This window comes from Eumetopias jubatus, unplaced genomic scaffold (genome assembly GCF_037043125.1).
Source record: "Eumetopias jubatus isolate StellerSeaLion01/CBP00866 unplaced genomic scaffold, mEumJub1_p1.0 scaffold_2, whole genome shotgun sequence".
NCBI lineage: Eukaryota > Metazoa > Chordata > Mammalia > Carnivora > Otariidae > Eumetopias > Eumetopias jubatus.
In genome coordinates, this window is record NW_028274808.1 from 47,005,903 (window position 1) to 47,029,866 (window position 23,964).

The following is a 23,964-nucleotide window of genomic DNA, read 5'->3' on the forward strand; positions in this document are numbered from 1 at the left end:
AGCGAGGAGTCTGCTTGAGATTCTTTCTCTTCCTCTCCCACTGCCCCTCCCCACCTCTTTCTCTAAGAATAAATAAATACATCTTTTTTAAACAAAAGAGAACATCTTGACCTTGGAGTAGGCAGAGATTCTTAAAAGGGACACAGAAAACACTAATTAAAATAAATATACCAAGTCTATTAAAATTAAGAGCTTCTGTTCATAGAAAGACACTATTAAGAGATTAAAAAGACAACCCACAGAGTGTAAGAAGACATTCCCAGTATACATGTCTGATCAACAGATCGTATTGCAAACATGTAAAGAACTAGAAATCAGTAAGAGAAAAGAATGACCCAATAGAAAAATGAGCAACAGATTTGAATAGACACTTCATAAAAAATGATAATCCAAATGTCCAGTAAGCATGTGGAAAGGGGCTGCTTTCCATTTGTCATCGTGGAGTTGTAAACACAACGGCAGCCTCACCAGAAGAGCTAAATAGAACAAAACCATGGAGGGCGCCTGGGTGACTCATTCGGTTAAGTGTCTGCCTTCTGCTCAGGTCATGATCCCAGGGATCGAGCCCCACATCAAGTTCCCTGCCCAGTGGGAAGTCTGCTTCTCCCTCTCCCTATACCCCTCACTCCTGCTCGTGCTCTCTCTCTGACAAATAAATAAAATCTTTAAACAAAACAAAACCATGGAATCATTCCAGCTGTTGGTGAGGACATGTGGCCGTAGGAAGTCTCACATGTCGTCAAAGTGTTCATGGGTACAACCATTTTGGAAAGCAGTTTAGTAGTTCCTAAGAAAGTTAGACATGGACCTCCTCTGTGCCTCGACAGTTTAAGGGTTAGGGGAATGACAAGTTTCTACAAAAGTCTTGTGTAGAATGTTCAGGTACACTATTTAAAATAGCCCCTAATTGGAAGCCACACACCTGCCCGTTGGCAGTTGAATGTATGTATAAATCATGGTGTCCCCATCCAGTGAAATACTATAGGGCAGTGAGAATGAAGGATTTACATGTCCTCACAAAAATGCAGTTAAATCTCACAAAAGGCTATGGGAAAGATGGTGAACATAAAAGAGTACCTATTGTTTTATTGAATTTCTATAAATACCAATACAGGCGAAACAAATTGGTTTTTAGAAGTCAGGGTAGTGGTTACTCTAGGTGTCTGCAGGGTGAAAGGTGTGCTGGCAGTGAGGATGAGCAGACCATTTAGGTTACTGGTGTTTGTCCTTTCTTGATCAGGGTGCTGCGTAGCTAGGTGATTCAGTTTATGACAGCTTGGTGCACTGTACATGTATGGTGCGTGCATTTCCTGTATGTATATTACACTGAAAGAAAATTTTAGAAAGGAAGAGTGAGGCAGCTCTCTATACATTGATATGGGCTATTTCCAAGATATATTTGAATGCAAGGGCAAGATGCAAAAAGTGTCTATAGTATTAATTTTGTTAAATGAATATTTGTGCCATACCCACTGTGTCAGGCACTGTTCAAGGCACTGAATGCAGTTGGCAGAGAAAAGTGTGTGTTTGTGTGTACTTGTAAATGCTAGACCATTTCTGAAAATATACATAAGAAATTGTCCATCAGTTGTTTCTTGGAAGGTGATGGTGGATTAGATGTCAGACGTAGAGAGGTTTTATTGAGTATTTTTGCAGCTTTTAAAGTTTGTGCAATGTGGATTGATTACCAGTTTGAACAAGTAAATAAATTGGACTTAAGGATCCTATGATTATTAATATAATGTGTGACTTAAAGGCAGTAGCTGTTGTAACCTCTGTTTTAGAGGTCTAGCAAATGAAACAGAGTATTTTGGTGGTTTGCCCCAAATCATACAGGATGTCTTGGCTGGGTTCGGCAATTAGGTCTTTGACCCCATCTCTCAAGCTATGCTGACTTTTGCATATTCTAGCAAAAAATCTAACTTTATGTGTCCCCGTATTCTTGAGGACCATCTGTAATTTAGTATATTTTGTTTTCTACGGTTGGGTGAATTACTTATGACACACTCTGTTTCTTTGTTCACAATCAAAAACCAATTCCAAGACTGTTCTTCAGTTAGGGGCAAAATGGAATTTTCATGTTTACACTAGTCTCATCTCTTTATAATCCTAACACTAAAAACTTGTAGAATCACATCTCACTAATTTTAATCTGTTGGCTGTTCTAAGGATCTAGATGACTGTTTTATGGCTGGTAAACCATCAGTCTCTGGCTTTGACTCCTTTATCTGTTCAAAGACAGTAGGTGTGAGGTCAGGGCCTTTTTTTGATAAGGTAGTGGACAGTCCCATGGCATACACAAGATTTGGTCTTGCATTACATAATAAAATATTTCACTAACAACACAGAACATCTATATATGATGATTTCTATAGTCTAACAGCTTCGCTCATAGGGTATGCCTTTTAAAAAAAATAAGTCATGTTCTGAGTGAGCGAGTTGATTTGCTCAGTGCCACAAGCTACATGGTAAGCTAACACAGTTACCACTTCCAGTGGCCAAGCCATGCTTAAAATCAGAATCAGATGCAAGAGCCTTTTGCTACAGAGTGAAGTTTTGGAGGGTAGCTTCTTGTGGCTCGGAATTTTGAAGTTCACGTCTACTAACTTTTATTACTCTTTGCCTTTGTGAAGTTATATAAGGCTCTAAGCCAAGTGAGAAGGTAGGAATATGATTAGCATACTTCCTGGTACCGCGGACAGTATGGCAATCATTATCTAAAATTTTGCTAGGCAGGAGCCTGCCTGAGAGTATGCTGGCGTGGCAATCAGGTGCTCTTGTTTGTTGAGCAGGGTTGATTATTAAGTAGTTAATGTTGGTTAGCTCTGAACCCATCTTCAGAGGTCCAGACTAGACTCTAGTGTATTTCCAGTGTCAAGGCTCTTATGGCTAGAAATGGCCTGGTCTTGCAAAAATTGTCATAGAAAATATTTGAGTTTCCAGGGGTCTCTGGGTGAGGGACTTCTGTTCTCTGTTTCCTGTAATTTTAGAGTAGCACTCACTCACTGGCTCAGATCAGTCTGGGATCTTAAGAGGTATAAATAAATAATAAATTCACACATAACTGACTGACTAACATGGGTGTTTTGAGTCAGGCCAACTGGAATTCGGATCCCTACTCACCGTGACTAACTTACTGCTCTGAGGAAGTACCTGTTCTCGGAGTACCTGCTACGTTCCAGGGGCTCATGGGCTGTGAGGATTATGTAAGATACGAAATGTGTGGAAAATACATCGAAAGAGTAGGGGTGCTTCCTAAAGGCTGGCTTCCCTCCCTTTGGCTTGATAAAATGCCACAAAGTACATCTTTTCCAGCCTCATCTCGTCATGGACTCACAGACGTTTGTGACCAGTAGCCCGCCATTTCTGGCCCTATCACACAGGGTGTCATAGAATCTGAAAATAGGAATCCATTGAGGACAGAATCCTGAATGATTGTCTTGTGGGTCTGTGCGCCTTTCCTAAAGAAGACCGATGCCTACTTGAGTCAAAGAGTTGACTGAATATAGAATACTGTGGAATATTTCAGAAGAACCTTAGATACCTTGGGAGAGGCTAGTACCCAGTTCATGTTGGGTAAGGCAAGGTTTGCAGCTCCAGCTTTTTTTCCAATCCCTCAATAACTTCAGGGAGGTCTTTTTGGAAGCTCACAGATTCAGAAATGGTTTGACTCTGGAAGAATTCCTTTCATGTTTGAGCTCCGATCTAAGCCAAGAGCCTTGGAAATTTTGAATCCATCTGTTATATTTTCTTTCCTGAGTTAGATATGAGCCTGCCTGCTCCGTTCAGGTTTGACAGCAGAACTTATTTCAGAAGCAAATGGCTCACTCCGTGAAGCCGACTGTAATCCCGCCCACTTTCCTTCGGTGGCATTTGGATTCTGATTTAAGGCAGTGACATGAGGACAGATTTCGGACCCGGAAAACAGCCCCTCCTTTGTTGCCCAAAGACCTCCATTTGTAAGGATCGGATCCGAGGGTTTTGGGGAGGACCCATGCACATGTGGATTTTTGCTTTCATTTGCTTTCTTTTCTCCCCTTCTTTACTTTTGATTTCTCTTAGATCCCTGGGGGCTAAATTCCAGGTTGAGGAAGCTTTAGCTAATGGTTATAAAATCTTAGGGAAAGTACAGTACTTCTTTGGTCCTATCCTCCTAAAACTGCTCCTATCAAGAAATGACAGATGAAGGAAATACACGTGTTATCTACAGTGAAGCCTGCATTCTCTGTAATATGTCTTTATCTTCTTGCATTTATCAGCAGCCTTGGGTGACAGGGTTTTAGACTTTTGGAAGATTAGAGGGCTTGTTTTCTTGTTGAAATAGGCACTCTACCATGTTCTTTTGTCTGCCTTAGTTCTGAGGTGTCTTTTTTTTTTTTTTTTTACTAGTTTTTAACACCACGTGTTTGGATTAAGCTTTAGGAATGATCCGTCTCATAAAGGTCACTTGTTTTTTATATTCTGGGGCACTTAGAGTTTGGAGGGATGATGGGTAGAATGAAACCCACAGAGAAGGATTGAAACCAGGATTAGGAAGCTGGGTTTGTATTTCAGTCTCTGTTGCAGGTACAATCAAGTGGCTTGACTCTTTTTCTTTCCATTTTCCATCTGTAAAATAGAGATAATATTTTCTGCCACCTTCCACATTCTCCAGAGTGTGAAGAATTTTCAATTTGAATTCAAAAATTTGAAGAATTTCAAATTTTTGAAAATTTCTACAAAATAATTTGATCAGTGCCAGTAAGACCACATACATTGACCAAGAATTTCAAGATCTAAAGTCGATATGCCATTGAACTTTCTGCCTAAAACCTTACTCAGAAGGTGTTGTCTAGGAAAAGCTTTGGGGCAAAGAAGCCCATTTCTTCAGGGCTCTTTTATTCACATGCCAATTGTAATCTAATAGTTTTCCTTTTAACTACTTGGTGGCTTTTATATACTCTTCAGGTTGGTTAAGTGATTCATCACATAATGAACTAATTTTCTCTTGACAGTGAACTTGTGATCTTGTTCATCTGGTTCCTAGTTCTGAGATTTCCCCTAACACTCCGAATCATCTTTCTCAAAGTCTTTTTTTTTTTTTTTTTTTAAAGATTTTATTTATTTATTTGGCAGAGAGAGAGCATAAGCAGGGGAGCGGGAGAGGGAGAAGCAGGCTGTCTGCTGAGCAGGGAGCCCAACTCAGGGCTTGATCCCAGGACCCTGGGATCATGATCTGAGCCAAAGCAGCCGCTTAAACAACTGAGCCACCCAGTCGCCCCATCTTTCTCCAAGTTTTAAAGGGAGATTGGTTTTAATAAGGGGTTGATCAAGTTCAATAGGTGGTTTGAAGTATGAATCTGCTGTTGCTAGGCCAAAATTTAATCCCTATGTTATATCCTTGTTTTTTTTTCCTTCTCCTACAGGTATTTAGATCTAGTGAAAGTAACACACACACACAGACCAGACACATGCCTTTAGGTGGCATCTGTGGATGCTTTCATGAATTCTTTTGTTGCTGATTCGGTTGTCAGGGCTCATCTCTGTTGGGGAACTCATGAGTTAGCTGGTCTGGAATGGTAGGTGTGTGAAGGTGAAGGAGAGATGTGTTACTGGCCAACTTGTGGAAATGATTGTTTTGTATTCATTCACCATGTGCTACCAGGTATCCAACTGAGAAGCATAATGCCCAGCCTTTGGAAGGATCTGGAGGAGAAATGGACGTAGATCTTGTTCATGGGAAGTTTATAATAAATGAAAGGAGCCAAAGGTATGGAATGAGTAAGTCACGGGGATAAAAGGCATAGCATAGGGGATAGAGCCAATGATATTATGGTAGCAGTGTAAGGGGACAGCGGGTGGCTACACTTGTGGTGAGCACAGCATGGTGTATGAATTTGTCCAGTCACGACGTTGTACACCTGAAATGAATGTTCACATTGTCATCTATACTTAAAAAAAAGCAAAAAGGAAACAGGAAAACCAGATGGAAATTGAGGAAGCTGATTGATAGAAGGGAGCAGCTGTGGAGAGCAGCCCTACAGTCTCTGGGGTGTGGTGTGGGGTGCGGGGGTGGGGTACACCCAGGCCCCAGAGCCCTCCTTGTTCTCAGCAGCTTTCCATTTCCAGGTCCAGAACATCCCTTTTCCTGATGGAACTTGAGTGGGTCCCTGTTCCTTTCAATGCAATGGCCTAACTGAAAAAGTCGATTTGGGACCTCAGAGTTCCTTGCAGAGGAGATTTCTGTAAGCATGGAAAATCAGAGGCGAGGACAGGGCATGTGCTTTTGACTGGAGTTCAAGTATGCCCTGTCCTTTATTTCTCCGCACGCCTCCCGATGGCTTGTGAATATTGGTTTTCATTCCAGCATGGCTGGTTTGGAATCCATGACGTTGAAAGAATAGCCAGTAGGACATGTGGAGGGGGGTGATATTTTGTGGGCACTCACCATGATAGGAAATCATGAGAAAATCGGAGCCGTTGGCAGTAGGGAGAAAAAGAAGTTCTTTATTTGCAGAGGGCATCTGGCGAGCGAGGGGACATGAAGATGTCCTGTACTGCATCGGTATGAAATGCCATTTGAAAGGGGCTTAGGGGCAAATTTGAGCCTTTCACCTCTCTGATGTTCTCTCTACACGCAAACTGGTGAATAATTAAATTGTGAGGGAGGGGGAGAGCATGCAGCACTATTTTTGCCCAAGGCTTAGTCATACACACAATGAAGTAGCCGCTCCCAGAGCCCAGGGTCCAGGGTGGCAGTCTGGCATTGTCATGAGGGGGGAGGGTCCTCTCTTTCTAGGGGACATGGGGGGAGGGGTTAAAGAGACTGCTTGGGGATCAGCAGATGTGTACTCTGCTCACAGCTCCGTCACTAACCAGCTGTTTGGCTGTTCCTAAGCTGCTTCTTTGGGGGCCTCCATGTCCTCATCCATAATAAAAGATTCTGCTGAGAGAATTTTTAACTTTTTGTTTGAGAAATAAAACTCCTTCGAGACCCTAATGAGAACTGGGGATTCTTGCCACAGAAAGTTGTGCATATTGCAAGCAGACAAAACTTCATGTACAGTTTTAGGAAGTTTAGAAATCTTCAGGGACTTACGGACCCCAGATTAAGAAGAACCCCTGCATTTCTATTTCTAAAATTTCCTTTTTCTAAGCCTTGGGATCCTGGAAGGAACTTGGAAAGTCAGCGAGGCCCTTCTTTCTGTCACAATGAGAAATAAGACTCTTCTGAAACACTGCAAACAGAAGGCTTAAACAGCAGGAGAGGCTTGTCGGTTTTCCTCAAAGAATCCATAACCTTCTGGAGTGTGTGTTCTAAGCGGGCAGGAACAGACAGCAAATTTGAAGTATATATAATATAATGGCAGTTTATGTTAAGGGCTATGAGAATATTGGGTAAAGGATTGTAACACCACCGTGAGTGATAGGGGCAGGTGCTGTGGTTGACATAGGGCCGTCAGAGATCACTTCTCTGAGGAGGTGACATTTGGGAGAGAGCTGAAGAAAAGAAGGAACGAGGCATGCAAATCTAGGGTAGGAGTGTTCTGGGTAGAGGGCTTGGCACAGTTGAGGAGCAGTAAGGAAGGCCGGCATGGCTGGAGCTGAATGAGGGAAGGAGGCAGGGAGGGAATGGTGGGAGGTAGGTAGAGGGGTTGGCAGAGTTGGGGGGGGGGTAGTTCCATGCCTACTTGAACAACAGTTGTATGTATCTTAATTGACATCTCGTAATAATGGCTATTCAGTAAACCATTCATTCATTGGGTAAGTTTTGTTCATTGTACACAACGTGCAAAGCAATGAGCTGACTGAGTAGGACGGTGGTTCTCAAACCTGGTATGTGTCAAGAGCACCTAGACCGCTTTCTGAGGCTAAAGGTTCCAGAGCACCAGCCAACAGCCAGAATCTCTAGGGTGTGAGGCCCAGGCCTCTGCTGTGTTTTGTCTGAAAAACTGCCCAGGTGACCCTGATACGCAGTTGCTGGGCCTGCCTTGGCAGTACCACAGGAAGAAGGTAGCCCCATCTTCAGGGCACTTAGAATGGAGCAGAGGGGACGGGATGATGCTTGAGTTATTGCTTGTACACGGGAGAGTGCAGCATGTCTCATAGGAGAAGCACAAAATGTGCTAAATGGGGTTTCCCAGGAGGAAGTGCATTCTTCCACTGGAGAGGTCAGGGAGGCCCAACCGAAAAAACTAAGCCACTTTCCTCACCTATGCAATGGGGATGACAGCAGAACCTACTGCAGAGGCTTGTAAGGACAAAGTGAATACGTGCCTGAGAGCTTTCCAGACAGGGTCTGGCACATAGTAGGCACTCAGGAAATGTGACCAGTCACTTTAGGTGGGTCTTAAAGAATGGCTAACGTTTTCTACGTTTATCATCTAGGAAAAATTTTCCTGTAAAGCTTCCATGTAAAGAACCATTCAAAGGGAAGTCACCAAGCTATTATAAAAAAATTAAAAATCTTCACTAGCTATTATAAAAAATAAAAAATCTGGCTGTTAGCTTGATGAATAGTCATAGTTAACAAGGGGATTAAGATTTTCCAAATCCAGATCCATCTGTATGACCTTATACAGGACACATTTTGTTCCTGACTTTGGTGCTTAATCTGATTCATTGAAACTTTCATTGTATCTATGTATTGCTTCATTTATTGGACCAGCTTTTAAGGACCAGCTGCGGTCCAAGCATTGTGCCCCGTGCAGTGGGCAAGAATGCCACGCCCAAGGCATGGAGGAGCTTGCATTCTAGTAGCAGAAGTAAGAAGTACACATAAAAATCAAACTAAGTTGAGTTTTCATTACGTAGGTACCTCCTAGGAAGGGGACTAAATATGCATCTGCTTACAACATCTGGATCCCATTTCAGTTGGAAAGTCTGTTTTAAAAGGAAATATCCAGATGTGTCATGTGACTGTGACCGATTCATTCAAAGTAGTTTGAGGGCGTCTGAGTTGTTTTGCTTATGTTGGTGCTTGTAAGTGATAGGGTTGAAACCCCCTTTCTGCCGGACTGTAGGATAACCTTGGAAAAGGAAGGCTGTATAAGGCTGGTGTGATTTCCAGCAATATCTAGATGGGACTGACAGAATCCTCTACCTCTTCAGGCATTGCATGTGAATGCTCAGGAAGCAGATTAAGACATTAGTTCTTGGCTCTGTTTAATTGACCCCTGAATTTTGCCTGCCAAAACTCAATGAGGATTAATCTGCTTTTTAGAGAATATTCCCTTGCGATTCAAAGGCCAATTTCTCAATTCCAAGAAGAAGGCACGGTTAATTCTTAGCATGAACTTTGTAGCTTGCCCGCAGTGGTTGTGGGTGGGCGGGTTTGTTTGAAAAGGCCCCCTGACTCTGTTCTTGGTGGAGTGGCAGAGTGTGTGGATTGGAATGAAAGATAGGAAAGCTGAACCCTGGGCTCAGTGGGAGTCTAATCAAGGGAGAAGTTTCCTGTGGATCGGGCCCAGACCTAAGACATGGAGGGGGGCCTCTCTGTTTCCGGCCTGAAATGAAACGGCAGTATGGGAAGGCCTATGGGAAGGCCGAGTGTGTTACAGCACATTCCCTGGGGTAACTCTCTTGTTCAAAGAGCTCTGCTCACCTCCACGTGGTTGTTTGTTTCACACAGAAGTTGCCCCCCCCCCGCCCCCAGAAATGCAGGATTGCAGTAAACAAAGCTGATAATCTCCAGGCTTCTCCCCCTTCTGGCTGGGAGAACGTGTGTAACTTTTACTTTGTAGGACGCCTGCATAGTGCCTCGTTTCTGAAGACTTTCAAGATGTGGGATGCTGGAGACCTCAGAGGCAGAGTTTGTTTTTACCCTCTTCTGGGCTGTCCTCATGCTATATCAGGGCTTAATTAGAACCATCTGCTAAGTAGCCTTCCGGAAGGAATCAACTTTCTTTGTGAATACCTCCCCCCCCACCCCAAGGAGAAGTAATAACGTAAATTAAATGCATATCCAGAATTGCACTCATTCTAATCCTGACACCGTAAACACATTTATTCGTGAAAGTGACTGCAGTGGAGCTGGGAAAAGTCCCGCTTCTTACTGTGGCCACGGTGAAGGAGGCCCCTTTAGGACGTTCAGAGAAGGGGGCGGGTTGATGCTTTGATAGCAAACCTGCTAGCTGGTTCTGTTTGCTCCCCCACCCGCCTCTCTGCTTTTAGAGAACTAATTCTTCCCTTCACATGGCTTGTTCCTCTTTTGATTTTAACCTTGGCTACTCTGCTCATGCTCCCAGCAAGTTTGGTGTATGGCGGGCGTAGCAGGATGAACTGGGACAGCCTATCTGGCCTGTGAGTGGGAAGTGGTTTAGGGTTAAGTAATCTGGGGGTGCGAGTCAGACAGACCGTTTCTGAGCACCTCTGATAAAGGAGAAGTGGCATTTTCACACCTGAACATAGGTTGCATCTGATCCGGTAGTTGTTGATTTCAGTCTCATATTTGTCTCTTCAGTCTCAGTATGTATGACAGTCACTGTTGGTACCTCTAGTTTCGCACAGTGATTCTTGCTCTAGGGGTACTAAGGCAAGCCCTCACTCCAGTTCTGACAACGCCCCCACCTCTGCCCCCCCCGCCACTGAGTCCCCTGTTCTGCCTGTCTCAGGGCTACTTGGCGAAGGTTTGCTCTGGTCTTATTTATAGCCCACCTTAAATGCCAGTCCCTTGCTTCTCTTTTCATGTGTGGAACTAGGTCAGATCAGTTCAGTGCACACTGGATGAGGGTTATCCTTTCACAAGCCGTACCCTGTGTAAATGTGGGGGGGACAGAGATGAACAGGACGTTGGGTTATGACACGTGGGAGAGGCCCATGTGTCCCAGGCCTGCTGGCTGAGGTAATGGCACGGCACAGAGGACCCGGATGGGGTGCCTTGAGCCAGTGTTCCTAGCCCACCTTGTTTTTAGTCCCCCACTGGCCAACTCCAGGTTTGCTCTTACCAACAGCAAGCTGAGGACTAGAACGAAAGGCATCCTACAATTCTGGCTGGACACATTTCTGCCAAGCATCACCAGACGGCTCTTTTGAAGGAAGTGGCATGATCTGTGAGTGGGGTTATGGGAAAATGTGCAGGTCGTGCAGCCAGGGACATCCTGGGCTCTATGTCTGTGACAGAGTGATTCTCTCCACCACTGGGATATGGTTCTTCAGACCAGGGACTGCCCTAACAATGGTTCAGCTGGCTCTTTGTTTCTATTTCAAAAGCATGGGGGAATTGGGTGACCAGTTTGATTTCAGCTTTAAACCATGGATAAGCTAGAGTGACATGGCAGTCAGCATATTCTGTGGGAATAGAGCACCTTTGAACAAAACGGAGTCAATTTGTGTGAGGCAGGGGTGGGTGTGGGGAGGTTTTTTGTTTGTGTGTCTTGGATTCACAGACACTGAAGAGAGAGAGGTACAGAACTTTCAGATCAAAGTGCAGGAATTGCTTCTCCGTGCCTCTGGACCCCAGCACCTAGCCCACGATCAGGTGCAGAGTCAGGTCTCCACGGAGACTCACATGACGTGTTATGGTGGTAATTCATTTTGAGGGAGAGATGACACTTCTCCAGAATGGCACAGACTGGGGAGGAAGGAATTATTCTTCCCAAAAGCAGGGCAGGAGAACATTTTGCAATCTACCCAATGTCTTGGACTGTTTGTTATTTCTATTTCTGGCAATGTTTCTGACTACGGGATCATTGGAACATAAAGTTTTTTTAAACCTTAATAAAGACCACCTATTAAAGCAATGTTGTTTTATTATTGAAGAATTTACTAATAGAAAGTGACCACTGTTAACTTTGGTAGCACTTCCCCAACTTGGATAGAGTAAAAGTTTATGTGATTTCTATATTAAATAATTAGAAATAACAAATCTCAGGTTTTTCTTAATTTTTTCAAACCCTGGAAACCCTATACTACACATGCACACATACACACAATTCATGTGATGATTGGGAGGGGATTTAAAGAACTATTTTGTGTTTAAATGAGTAATTATACTGATGATCTCTTGACACCTAAATAATGGGCATCTTAAAAAGGAGCAATTGAAATTAGCTGTTTGAATCACCAACCACTTTCGACACGCCCTGATCGGTGGAATTAGCTTGTTTGGGAGTTTTGGGTTCTTCTTTTGATGTCAGCTGATAGCAGCACTGAATATGCCAGATGTCGGGCATGTCCTTCTAGTACCTTTATTCCACTTACCCCGAACGCAGAAATCAAGCCTGAGCTCTTGGGTGGGTTGGCCATCAGGGAATATTATTGCCCAGGCCAACACTTGCAAGAAGGGAGCCATGTCTATGATTTCAAAGAGCCATAAGATAATTTTAGATGGTCCAGTACATGGCATGAGTTTAACATTGAATCGTATAGTGAGGAAACGATTCCTTTTGAAATCTCTTTCAATACCTCTGGTTTCACCAAATAGGAAGTTTTGGTGTAATGTGTTAGTAATACCTCTCAAGCATTGCAATTTCAATCTCATAGGCCACAGTAGCTCCTAAGACTTTATTTTTTCTTAAATACAAAATTTTACTATTTGTTTTAATTCCAGTATAGTTAACATACAGTTATATTAATTGCAGGTGTACAATATAGTGATTCAGCACTTCCATACAACACCTGGTGCTCATCACAAGTGCACTCCTTAATCCCCATCACCTGTTTCACCCATTCCCCTACCCACCTCCCCTGTGGTAACCATCAGTTTGTTCTCTGTAGTTAAGAGTCTGTTTCTTGGTTTCTCTCTCTCTCTCTTTTTCCTTTGTTTGTTTTATTTCTTAAATTCCACAAATAAGTGGGGCACCCGGGAGGCCCAGTTGATTAGGTCGTCCGGCTCTTGATCTTGGCTCAGGTTGTGTTCTCAGGGTTGTGGATTGAGCCCTGTGTCAGACGACACACTGGGCGTGGAGCCCGCTTGGGATTCTCTCTCCCTCTCCCTCTGCCCATCTCCATCCCCTACTCACACTCTCTTTCTCTTTAAAAAAAAAAATTCCATTTATGAGTGAAATCATATGGTATTTGTCTTTCTCTGACTTATTTTGCTTAGCATTATACTCTTTAGCTCTATGCATGTCATTGCAAATGGCAGAATTTCATTCTTTTCTCTGGCTAAAAAATATTCCATTGTGTGTATGTGTGTGTTTGCGTATATAAACACTACATTTTGTTTATCCATTCATCTATCAGTGAACACTTGGGCTGCTTCCATAATTTGGCTGTTGTAAATAATGCTGCTATAAACATAAGGGTTCATGTATCCCTTTGAATTCGTGTTTTTTGTATTTTGCAGGTAAATACCCATTAGTGCTGGATTACTGGATTATAGTGTAGTTTTTTTTTTAAGATTTTATTTATTTATTTGAGAGAGAGAATGAGAGAGAGAGAGCATGAGACGGGGGAGGGTCAGAGGACTGGATCCCGGGACTCCAGGATCATGACCTGAGCTGAAGGCAGTCCCTTAACCAACTGAGCCACCCAGGTGCCCCAGTTTAGTTTTATTTTTAACTTTTTGAGAAACCTCCATACTGTTTTCCAGAGTGGCTGCACCAGCTTGTATTCCTACCAACAGTGTGGGAGGATTCCCCTTTCTCCACATCCTCTCCAACACTTGTTTCTTGTGTTTTTGATTTTAGCCATTCTGACAGGTGTGAGGTGATATCTCATTGTGGTTTTGATTTGCATTTCCCTGATGATGAGTGATGTTGAGCGTCTTTTCATGTGTCTGTTGGCCATCTGTATGTCTTCTTTGGAGAAATGTCTGTTCATGTCTTCTGCCCATTTTTAATTGGGTTATTTGTTTTTTGGGTGTTGAGTTGTATAAGTTTTTCATATATTTTGGATACTGACCCTTCATCGGATATGTCATTTGCAAATATCTTCTCCCATTCAGTAGGTTGCCTTTTGGTTTTGTTGATTGTTTCCTTCACTGTGTAGAAGCTTTTTATTTTGATGTAGTCTTAGTAAATTATTTTTGCTTTTATTTCCCTTGCCTCAGAAGACATAGCTAGAAAAATGTTGCTATGGCTGATGTCAGAGACATTACTGCCTGTGCTGTTTTAGGATTTTTATAGTCTCAGGTCTCACATTTAGGTCTTTAATTCATTGAGTTTATATTTGTGTATGGTGTAAAAAAGTGGTCCAGTTTCATTTTTCTGCATGTTGCTGTCCAGTTTTCCCAGCATTATGTTTTGAAGAGACTTTTTCCCATTGGATATTTTTTCCTGCTTTGTCAAAGATTAATTGACCAAATAATTGTGGGTTTATTTTTGGGTTTTCTATTCTGTTCCACTGATCTATATGTCTGTTTTTGTCCCAGGACCATACTATCTTCATTGCTACAGCTTTGTTATATGACTTGAAGTCTGAAATTGTGATGCCTCCAGTTTTGCTTTTTCGAAATTGCTTTGGGTGGCCAGGGTCTTTGTGGTTCCATATAAATTTTAAGATTGTTTATTCTAGTTCTGTGAAAAATGCTGTTGGTATTTTCATAGGGATTGCATTAAATCTGTAGATTGCTTTGGGTAGTATAGACATTTTTTGAAAAGATTTTATTTATTTATTAGAGAGAGAGAGAGTGAGAACTAGTTCGAGAGTGGGGTGAGGGGCAGAGGGAGAAGCAGACTCCCCACTGAGCGAGAAGTTCAATGTGGGACTCGATCCTGGGACTCCGGGATCATGACCTGAGCCCTGACCTGAAGGCAGACGCTTAACTGACTGAGCCACCCAGGCGCCCGGGGTGGTATAGACACTTTAACAATATTTGTTCTTCCAATCCATGAGCATGGAATGTCTTTCCATTTCTTTGTGTTAGAAGACTGTACTTCTGATACTTGCACCACTTTTCTGTCTGCTAGATTCTTTTTTCTTTTCTTCTGCTCTAATTTTTGTCTCTTTTCATTTCAGTGTAGGACTCTTCATTTTGGAGAATCTTCCCCAAATGTTTTCTGATCTTTGACCACTTATTCATATATGCAAATGAGAAACTCTGAACTGGCTCTTTCCTTTTTCTTTCTTTTCTTTTCTTTTCCTTTCCTTTCCTTTTTTTCTTTTCTTTTCTCTTTTCTTTTCTTTTCTTTTCTTTTTTCTTTTCTTTCCCTTTCTTTTGGAAGACCTTCACATGTCTTCATCTGTAGATATTTCTCTGGGCAGGGCAGTTTAGATTTTCCCAGAAAAGATTTTGCTCTTGGACCTCAGTGGGAGAAGAGGGCTGGGGTCATCAGCACAACTTGATATGTAACCCTCTTTGTCCTGTTTCACCCCAGCCCCTCTCCCTTGCCTGGTGTCCCTGTCATTCCATTTTTACAGAGGAGAAACCTGTTGTCTCCTTTTGGGTGGAGAAGGGATTGCTATCTGGAAGTGTATGGGGGTGGAATGTCATTCATTTATCCGGCCTCTCAAATTTCCCCATCTGGACAACCTACTTCTCCAGTCTCTCTATAATCATTGTCAATCTATCTATATTGCTTTATTTCTACATGTTATTTTTCAAAATCTACACTGTAGCTAGGTATTTATTTTGTTTGCAATTTTTCCAAATGCAACTACATTTTATATTTAAATTCTCGTCTATTGCTCTGTATTTCCAAAAGAATATTTCTAGTAAGTGAAATTACTGGATCAAAGGGTAAGAAGCAATGTGCTTGGGTTGACTATAATTAAAAACAGTATTTCACCTCTCACTATTTTATGTGTAGACAGGGCCTTTGGGATAAGGTGTGATGTAAATAATAATTTAGGATATTCACATTTTAAAGTGAAGCATACTCATTGCAAAGCATTTTCTAGGTTTAAGGATGTTACATTAGTTTGATTTTTAGGTTAGTCTATATAGTCAAGGTATAGTAGAGAATCCTATAGGTTATTTATTTTCTGCAGTGTTACTGTGTCACATGGTTGATATTGTGATGTTCTTTTTCTGTTAATTGTTCTAGCCGGTACACAACTTTGACATTGATTTTTTTTTTAAAGATTTTATTTATTTATTTGAGAGAGAGAGAGAGAGAGAGAAACAGCATGAGAGGGGAGAGGGTCAGAGGGAGAAGCAGGCTCCCCACTGAGCCGGGAGCCCGATGCGGGACTCGATCCCAGGACTCCGGGATCATGACCTGAGCCGAAGGCAGTCGCTTAACCAACTGAGCCACCCAGGCTCCCCTTTGACATTGATTTTTAAAAGTAATTATGCTATAAAGCCTTATAAATGTGTATTTGTATTTCTTAACTATTTCAGTCATCTAAATGTGATATAGTTCAAGTTTGTTTTCTATTGCTGTCAATATTAAGGAAAACCATAAAGTCATCTATTGTACATTAAAAAAAAAAAAAAGAATACATAAAGTAAGTGAAGCTTTTCAAAAGCTTTAGCTGCATTTTGCCAAATCTTAAATCCCAGTGCCGCCACTAATGGCTGTCATCATCATCATTGACGATCACCATCACCATCATCATCTCTAGGTGAACACTTGCAGGGACTATTCTAAGCATTTTACATTCCCATTTCATTGAATCCTCACAGCAATCCTGTGCAAAAGTCACAGTTATTAGGCATTTTGGTAGAGGAGAAACTGGAGGCTTAGAGAAATTTAGTAACTAGTAGGTGGTGGAGCTGGGATTCCTATCCAGACCCACCTGGCTGCAGAGTTGGGATGATCCTATCAGCTCACCATTCCCAGGGCTACTCTGTGCTCCTGTTTACCTGAACTTGTCTCTAGGCCATTTGGGAGTGAAGAAATGCCCTCATCGCTCCAACTTAGCAAGGAATGCTGGCTTTTGTTAGGGTCTTTGCTGTTTGGGTGGGGGGGACACTATTTTCTCTCAGGGAAAATTGAGTTGATGTTCTTGCTTGCTTCATGCTACTTGAGTCTACCTTGCAGTGTAGGAAGACTCAAAGGCCCTGGCACGGGATAGTGCTTTTATTTGGTTTCTAGGGTGGTTGTAGATTTTTCTTTCTTTTAATAATCCTGATATTATTTCAAAAGGGATCTGAAAGGCAGACCTTACCCATGAGGACCCCTACCTTATCACTTATGAATACTTCCCAAGCCCCTTCTTTAAAATAAATGGAAATATAATTCAGTGGGTCACATCATGTTCACTTCTGGGTGGGTGGATATGAGAACTCTTAGGAGACAGGTGGCCTGAATCTCCCCCTGACTCAGACACTCCTTTATCTTCTCAAATACAACTAAAAGAGTGATATGCCCTCCCCCTAGCTGTTTCACAGGAGTTCCCTGAGAATAAGTAAGAAGATCTCTGTCAATTCGCTTTTCCCCCCTCTAATCAGATAGGATGAAGACCAGGAATTGTAATTATTGCCACATTACCACACTGAGGTAGAGATCATTAGAATTCATGCCTTTCTCTCTCATCTCTTGTTGTTTCACTTGTCCCTACCTTTCAGCAGAGGCTCCTGGTGAAACCCACAATGCTCTCGCTTATTTGTAGCAAGCACAGAGCCCAGTCAGCATCAAGGCCGAGGGACATCAGTATTTCCTTTACTATAAGAAGACTTCCCATCTGCAGGAAGGATGGAGTGTTGGAGGAAATTTGCCAAAAAATGTCTTCCACCCTTGGTGCCACTGACAACTACCTGCCCAGCAAACGATATGCTGTGTAACCTGATCCACAGAGAGTATAGCTCACCTGGACTCCTGCCTGCTCTGGGGCCTTTGATCTGGTCAACTGATCGTTTCTATTGAAAGCTCTGGAACTGAGTAAGCTAATTCTTCTATCCCTGGAGGGCTCAGTGGTTTACCCATGGGTCGAGATTTGGAATATGCACACTGGGTCTTCATCCTCCAAACAGGGTACATGTGCTGAAATGTTTTATGATCCAAAAAAAAAAGTGAGTAAGCGAAGGACTTTTAATGAAGCATAAAAAGTGAAATGACAATGAGTGGTAAGAATGGATTGCTATTGTCAAGAGAAGTAATGTCTTAGTCTGCTTGCGCTGTTCTAACAAAACACCATAGACTGGGTGGATTAAACAGTAGGCATTTGTTTGTCACAGTTCTGGAAGTTGGAAAGTCTGAGATCAGGGTACCAGCATGGTTGGATTCTGGTCAGGGCCCTCTTCCTGATTTGCAGATGGCCTCCTTTTGTGTCCTTAGTGGCTAAGGGAGGAGCGAGAGGTCTGGTTCTTCCTCCTCTTATAAGGATAGAAATCCCATCGTGGCAGCCCCAGCCGCATGACCTCATCTAAACCTGATTACCTCTCAGAACCCCATCTCCAAATACCATCATATTGAGGATTAGGGCTTCAGTATATGAATTTGGGGAGAGAGACCAATATTCCTTCCATGACAAGTAACTTCTTTTTAAAAAAATCTTAAAATGCATACTTACATATTAAGATAGATTTAGGTCCATTTTGGGAGATGATTATTTAGATCTCTCAAAAATCTTTAAACAAAATTAAATTTCTCTTAAGTAGTGAGACCCTGTACCTTGGGGGTGAAGTGTGGACATTTGTAGTCTGTTACAGCTGAGACTCATCATAAGAGAAAGTTTCCCTGATTGTCCTATCTGAATATTACCCCACCCTTGCTTACCCAGCATTACTTTTTATAGCACTTATCACTTTCTGACTTTTTCTGTTTTGTTTCCTGCTCTGTCTCCAGCAACTAGGACAAGACCAAGTTGTACTTGATATGTTGAATGAATGAATGAGGCATTTTTATCTTAAGCATTTTTAAGCTTCCTACATTTATATAATATTCTTGAGTTCTTATTTTTTATAATATCTATATATTAACAAATGTATCTTTTTTACCCTATGATAAATATTATTGGTATATTTTATATCCATAAGAAAAAGAACAAGTGAGTCACTCTGAATCTCATTCCCTTGCAGTTGGAAAAGGTAGAAATGAACTGAGAATAAATCTATCTTCACTAGGAGTGGGGAACTAATTTAAAACAGTGAGATGGGCAAGAACTTGTAGGGGTTGGCAGGAGGCCCCTCTTGGCAATGGGACACAGATTCATCTTACTTTCCTATAATTCATTAAATATAAAAATAATCTGAAAGGCATCTGTCTGTTTCATAACAAACTAAATAATACAGAGATGAATAAAGAAAAAGTTACTGCCTTCGTTAGCCTCCACCCCCGCCCTGGGACCCCCTGGCACCCTTCTCAGGTAGTCCTACAACTTAACAGTGAAAAAATCCCAAGTCATCCAATTTAAAAAATCCACAAAGGATTTGAATAGATATTTCTCCAAAGATGTACAAATGGCCAACAAGCCCATGAAAAGATGTTCAACATCACTGATCATTTAGAGAAATGCAAATCAAAACAAAATGACATATCACCTTATACCCATTAAGATAGCTACTATATAAAAAAAAACAACAACAAGATTGGCAGGGATATGGAGCAATTAGAACGCTTGTACCCTGTTGTGGGAATGTAAAATGGTGCAGCCACTATGAACCACCAGTATGGTGGTTCCTCTAAAATTACAAAGAGAATTACCCCTATGATCCAGCAATTCCACTTTTGGGGAAGACCCCAAAGAATTAAAAACAGGGTCTCTGGGGGCACCTGGGTGCCTCAGTTAAGCATCCAATTCTTAATGTCAGCTCAGGTCACGATCTCAGGTTAAGAGATCAAGGCCCTCTTGGGGCTCCCCGCTTAGCACAAATCTGCTTGAGATTTTCTCTCTCCTTCTGTCCCCCTGCCCCCATGCACTTTCTCTGTCTCTCATTCTCAAATAAGTAAATCTTAAAAAAAAAAAAAGCAGGGTCTCTAGGAGATATTTGTATATCCGTGTTCATAGCAGCATTATGCACAGTAGCCAAGAAATGAGAAGAAACCAGATGTCCGTCGATGGATGAATGGATAAATAAAATTGTGGTATATACATACAATGAATATTATTCAGCTTTAAAAAGTGAAATTCTGACATATACTACAACATGGATAAACTTAAGGACATTATGCTGATTGAAGTAAGCCAGTCACAAAAAGACAAATGCTGTGGGATTACCTGTATATGAGGTACCTAGAGTAGTCAAATTCATAGAAACAAAGGGGTGCCTGGTTGATGCAGTCCATTGAGTGCCTTACTCTTGGTTTTGGCTGGGGTCGTGATCTCAGGGTCGTGGAATTGAGCCCCATATGGGGCTCTAGGCTCGGCACAAATTCTGCTTGAGATTCTCTTTCCCTCCATTCTGTGCCTCCGGCTCATGGTCTCTCTCTCTCTAAAATAAATAAGTACATCTTTAAAAAAAATCATAGAAACAGAAAGTACAATAGTGGTTACCAGGGGCTAGCAGGTAAGGGGAAATGGGGAGTTATTGTTTAATGAATAAAGAGTTTCAGTTTTGCAAGTTGAAAAAATTCTGGGAGTTGGTTGCATAGCAACGTGAAGATATTTAACAGTACTAAACTGTATACTTAAAATAATTAAAATGGTAAATTTAATGTTATGTGTATTTTCCCACAGTTAAATATCTTTTTAAAAAAGTAAAATAAGAAAAGAAGGTAGCTGTGTCCTCAACACCTATTTCAGTGCTCAGACAAGCCAGATGTGTGGATAGGCTAATTTTTGCTTCCTGTTTGTTTAAAAAAAAAAAAAAGGTAGGGGGGATCATATTACACATATTACTCAACAGCTTGCTTTCTTTTTTCTTCCTTTTAAATCCATTTAACAGCATATGATGGGCAAATGTCCAGGTCAGTGAATGTAGATGTGATTCATATGTCTTTCAAAAATGACTAATTATTCATAGGGTATGTGTCTGATGATTTATTTAATGTTTCCTTTTTCTGAACCTTCTGGTTGTTTCCAGTTTGGTTGCCACTACAAACAATGCTGCAATAAACACCTCTATTTGAATTTCCTTATACACTGATGCTCTTATTTCTGCTGAATTCCAAAAATAATTGCTAGGTCAAGAGTATTGTCAGATTATTTTCTAAAAAATTTTAATAATTCACATTCATACCAGTACTTTATGAGTTGTCAACCTCCTGACCGGTTAGTACTAGATATTGTAATCTGCTGGTGGATAACGGTTTGCTATTATTTTTCAGACTTGTAGATGTGAAGTTGAGTATGTTTTTAAAGTGTACTAGCCCTTTACCTTTATTTGTACATGGAGTAAGATAGGGCGTCAAATTTTGTTTCTTTCAGATGAATAGCCAGCACTGTTTATTAGATCATTTTTCCTCACTACATTAAAATGATGTTATCATATTTATTTGTACATTTTCCTAAACCATTTGATGCCATTTATTTTTTTATTTTTGTATCAGTGCTAAACTGCTTTGAGTATATAGAAACTTTATAGATAGTTTTAATGGGTCAAAAGAAAAATCCCTTTTCAAAATGTTATCAGTTCTCAGATATCTTTTCATTCTTATAAACTTTTAAACCATTTTGTTCAGTTAGTTTTTTTAAAAGTCCAGTTGTGATTCTGATCCGTTTATTACATATAATCTGGTGTATGTGTGTTTGTATACCTCCATTTGTTCCTTATGATTAAGGAAACAATATATCCTCATCATTTTCAACCGAACCATAAAGCGCTAGATAATGCCTTCTCTTGTCTCTTGAACACGTTAACAATTTATTGTGTGAACTTGCAGATATTTTCTGTGCTTTTGAAACACACATTGAATTACTTAACAAAAATGGGACGTGATAGGTAGATAGATAGATAGATGATAGATATTACAGTATACTCTTTTAAGGAAAAATTATGGACATTTTATTAACAACTTTAATACAGGGCGCCTGGGTGGCTCAGTCAGTTAAGCGTCTGCCTTCGGCTCAGGTCATAATATCCGGGTCCTGGGATCGAGCCCCGAGTCCAGCTCCCTGCTCAGTGGGTAGTCTGCTTCTCCCTCTCCCTCTGCCCTGCCCCCAGCTTGTGCACATGTTCTCTCTCTCAAATAAATAAAATCTTAAAAAAAAAAAAAAAACCTCTAGTTCAATACCCATGCATATACATACTTCACTTTTCATACAGACTCTGTAGTATTTCACAGTATGGGTGTACTCTAATTTATTTTAACAATTTTTTTTCTGGTAGATATATTGATTGGGGTGCCTGACTGACTCAGTTGGTAGACTGTGTGACTCTTGATCTTGGGGTTTTGAGTTCGAGCCCCATGTTGGATATGGAGATTACTTAAAAATAAAATTAAAAAAAAATCAAATGATGTATTCTTGCCCCTTCGCTTTTATGAATGTATTAGTTTGCTAGGATGGTCACAGCAAAGTACCAAAGAACTGGGTGGCTTAAACACCAGAAATGTATTGTCTCACAGTTCTGGAGCCTAGTTTGAGATCACGGTGTCGGCAGGGTTGGTTCCTTTGGAGGACTGTGAGGGAACACTGTGTTCCCGGCCTTGGCTTGTAGATGGCCTGCTTCTCCCTGTGTCTTTACACCATTTCCCCCCTGTACATGTTTGTCCATATTTTCCCTTCTTGTAAGAATTCTAGTCATAACGGATTAGAGCCCACTCTAAAGACCTCATTTTAACTTAAGCACTTCTGTAAAGGCTTATCTCCAAATATGGTTAAATTCTGAGGTTCTGGGAGTTAGGACTTAAACATATGAATTGGGGAGGGGACAGATTTTAGTCATTAACAATGAACAATACCACAGTGATTATTCCTGTACATGTACCTTTGTGCATTTAAATAAATACATCATAGACTAAATTCCTGTAAGTGCTATGTCAGAATTGATGTACATTTCTAATATTCATGCATGAAAAGAGTTGTGAATTTTGTTTTCTTTCTGTAAGATTGGTAATTCTCCTTAAAGGTTATGTAGAACTCACCAGGGAAGCCATGTGTGCTTTGAGTTTGGTTTGGGAAAAAGTATTAATGATTCAGTTTCTTTAATAGTACTTCTCGGTTTTTCTAACTCTTCCTGTGTCAATTTTATTAAGTTGTATTTTTCAAAAGAATTTCTGCATTTCATCTAAGTTTTGTTGACACTAGTTTTTAATATCTAACAACTTTTGGTTTTGTTGGTCCTTTTAATTGAATGCATGTTTTTTGTATTATTTAATTTCTGCTCTTTCTATTATTCTCTTCCTTCTACTTCCTTTGAATTTAATTTGCTTTTTTTTTTTAAAGCTTTGTGATATGGATGATTTGATCATTGATTTTTTTAGTCTTTCTTTTCTAGAACCAAGTGTTGGTTAGGATGTGGAGCAACATGGAACTCTTACTGTTGGGTTGGGTGTGTAATTTGATACAACGACTATTAAAAGCTGTTTGGTGATATTTTTTACTAAAATTGAACATACATATACCATGTGATTCAGCAATTTCATTCCTTTGTAAATATCCTATAGAACTGAGTATCTACACATACTGAAAGACATGTGTGAGGGTGTTTATTTTATAGAAGCATATAGCCGAAGTACCCCAAATTGTAAACAACCCACGTGTCCATCCAGCATGGATGGATAAATTGTAGATTCACAAAATGGAATACCATGTAGCATTGAATATGAGCAAACTACTAGTAAAAGCAAGAGCATGAATGAATTGCATATATATAATGTATCATTCAGGTTCTATGTACTGTTCAACCACAGACTCGGGGAACCTATAGTGTCAGGAGAGTGGTTATATTTGAGAAGGAAACTGGGAAGGGTCATGAAGCGAGCTTCTGGAGTACTTACTCCTAATGTTCTATTTCTTCACCTGGGTGCTGGTTACATATACAGGTTCATTTTTAAATAATTAATCAAACTGTATACCTGTGATTGTGTGTCTATTTTACTTCAGTAAAAAGGTCTTTTTAAATGTACTGCATATTTCCTAAATGGCCTCCAAGAAAATGACTCCTTGGTATTCTCACAGTGTTTGAGAGTACCAGTCTCCCACGTTCTTCCAACCTTGAGTATTGCCGTATTTTAAAATATTTCCTAATCTGATAGGAAAAAAATGGATTGCTGCTTTTTTCATTTTACTATTTTTGATGGAGATATTGTACACTTATTGGACACTTTTATTTTG

General features: G+C 40.8%; 1 protein-coding gene across 3 annotated transcripts in view; it reads left to right on the forward strand.

Annotated features, from left to right (window-relative positions):
• The window catches only part of DOCK5 (dedicator of cytokinesis 5), a 202,951-nt gene that overhangs the window by 12,309 nt on the left and 166,678 nt on the right, over positions 1–23,964 (forward strand). The window contains exon 1 of one of the 3 annotated variants that reach the window (XM_028114209.2): positions 17,401–17,687. The exons of the other annotated variants lie outside the window; for them this stretch is intronic. The gene's annotated coding sequence lies outside the window, so the exon portion shown is untranslated. Of the gene's footprint in view, positions 1–17,400; positions 17,688–23,964 lie in introns of those variants that run through there. 3 annotated transcript variants of the gene reach the window in all.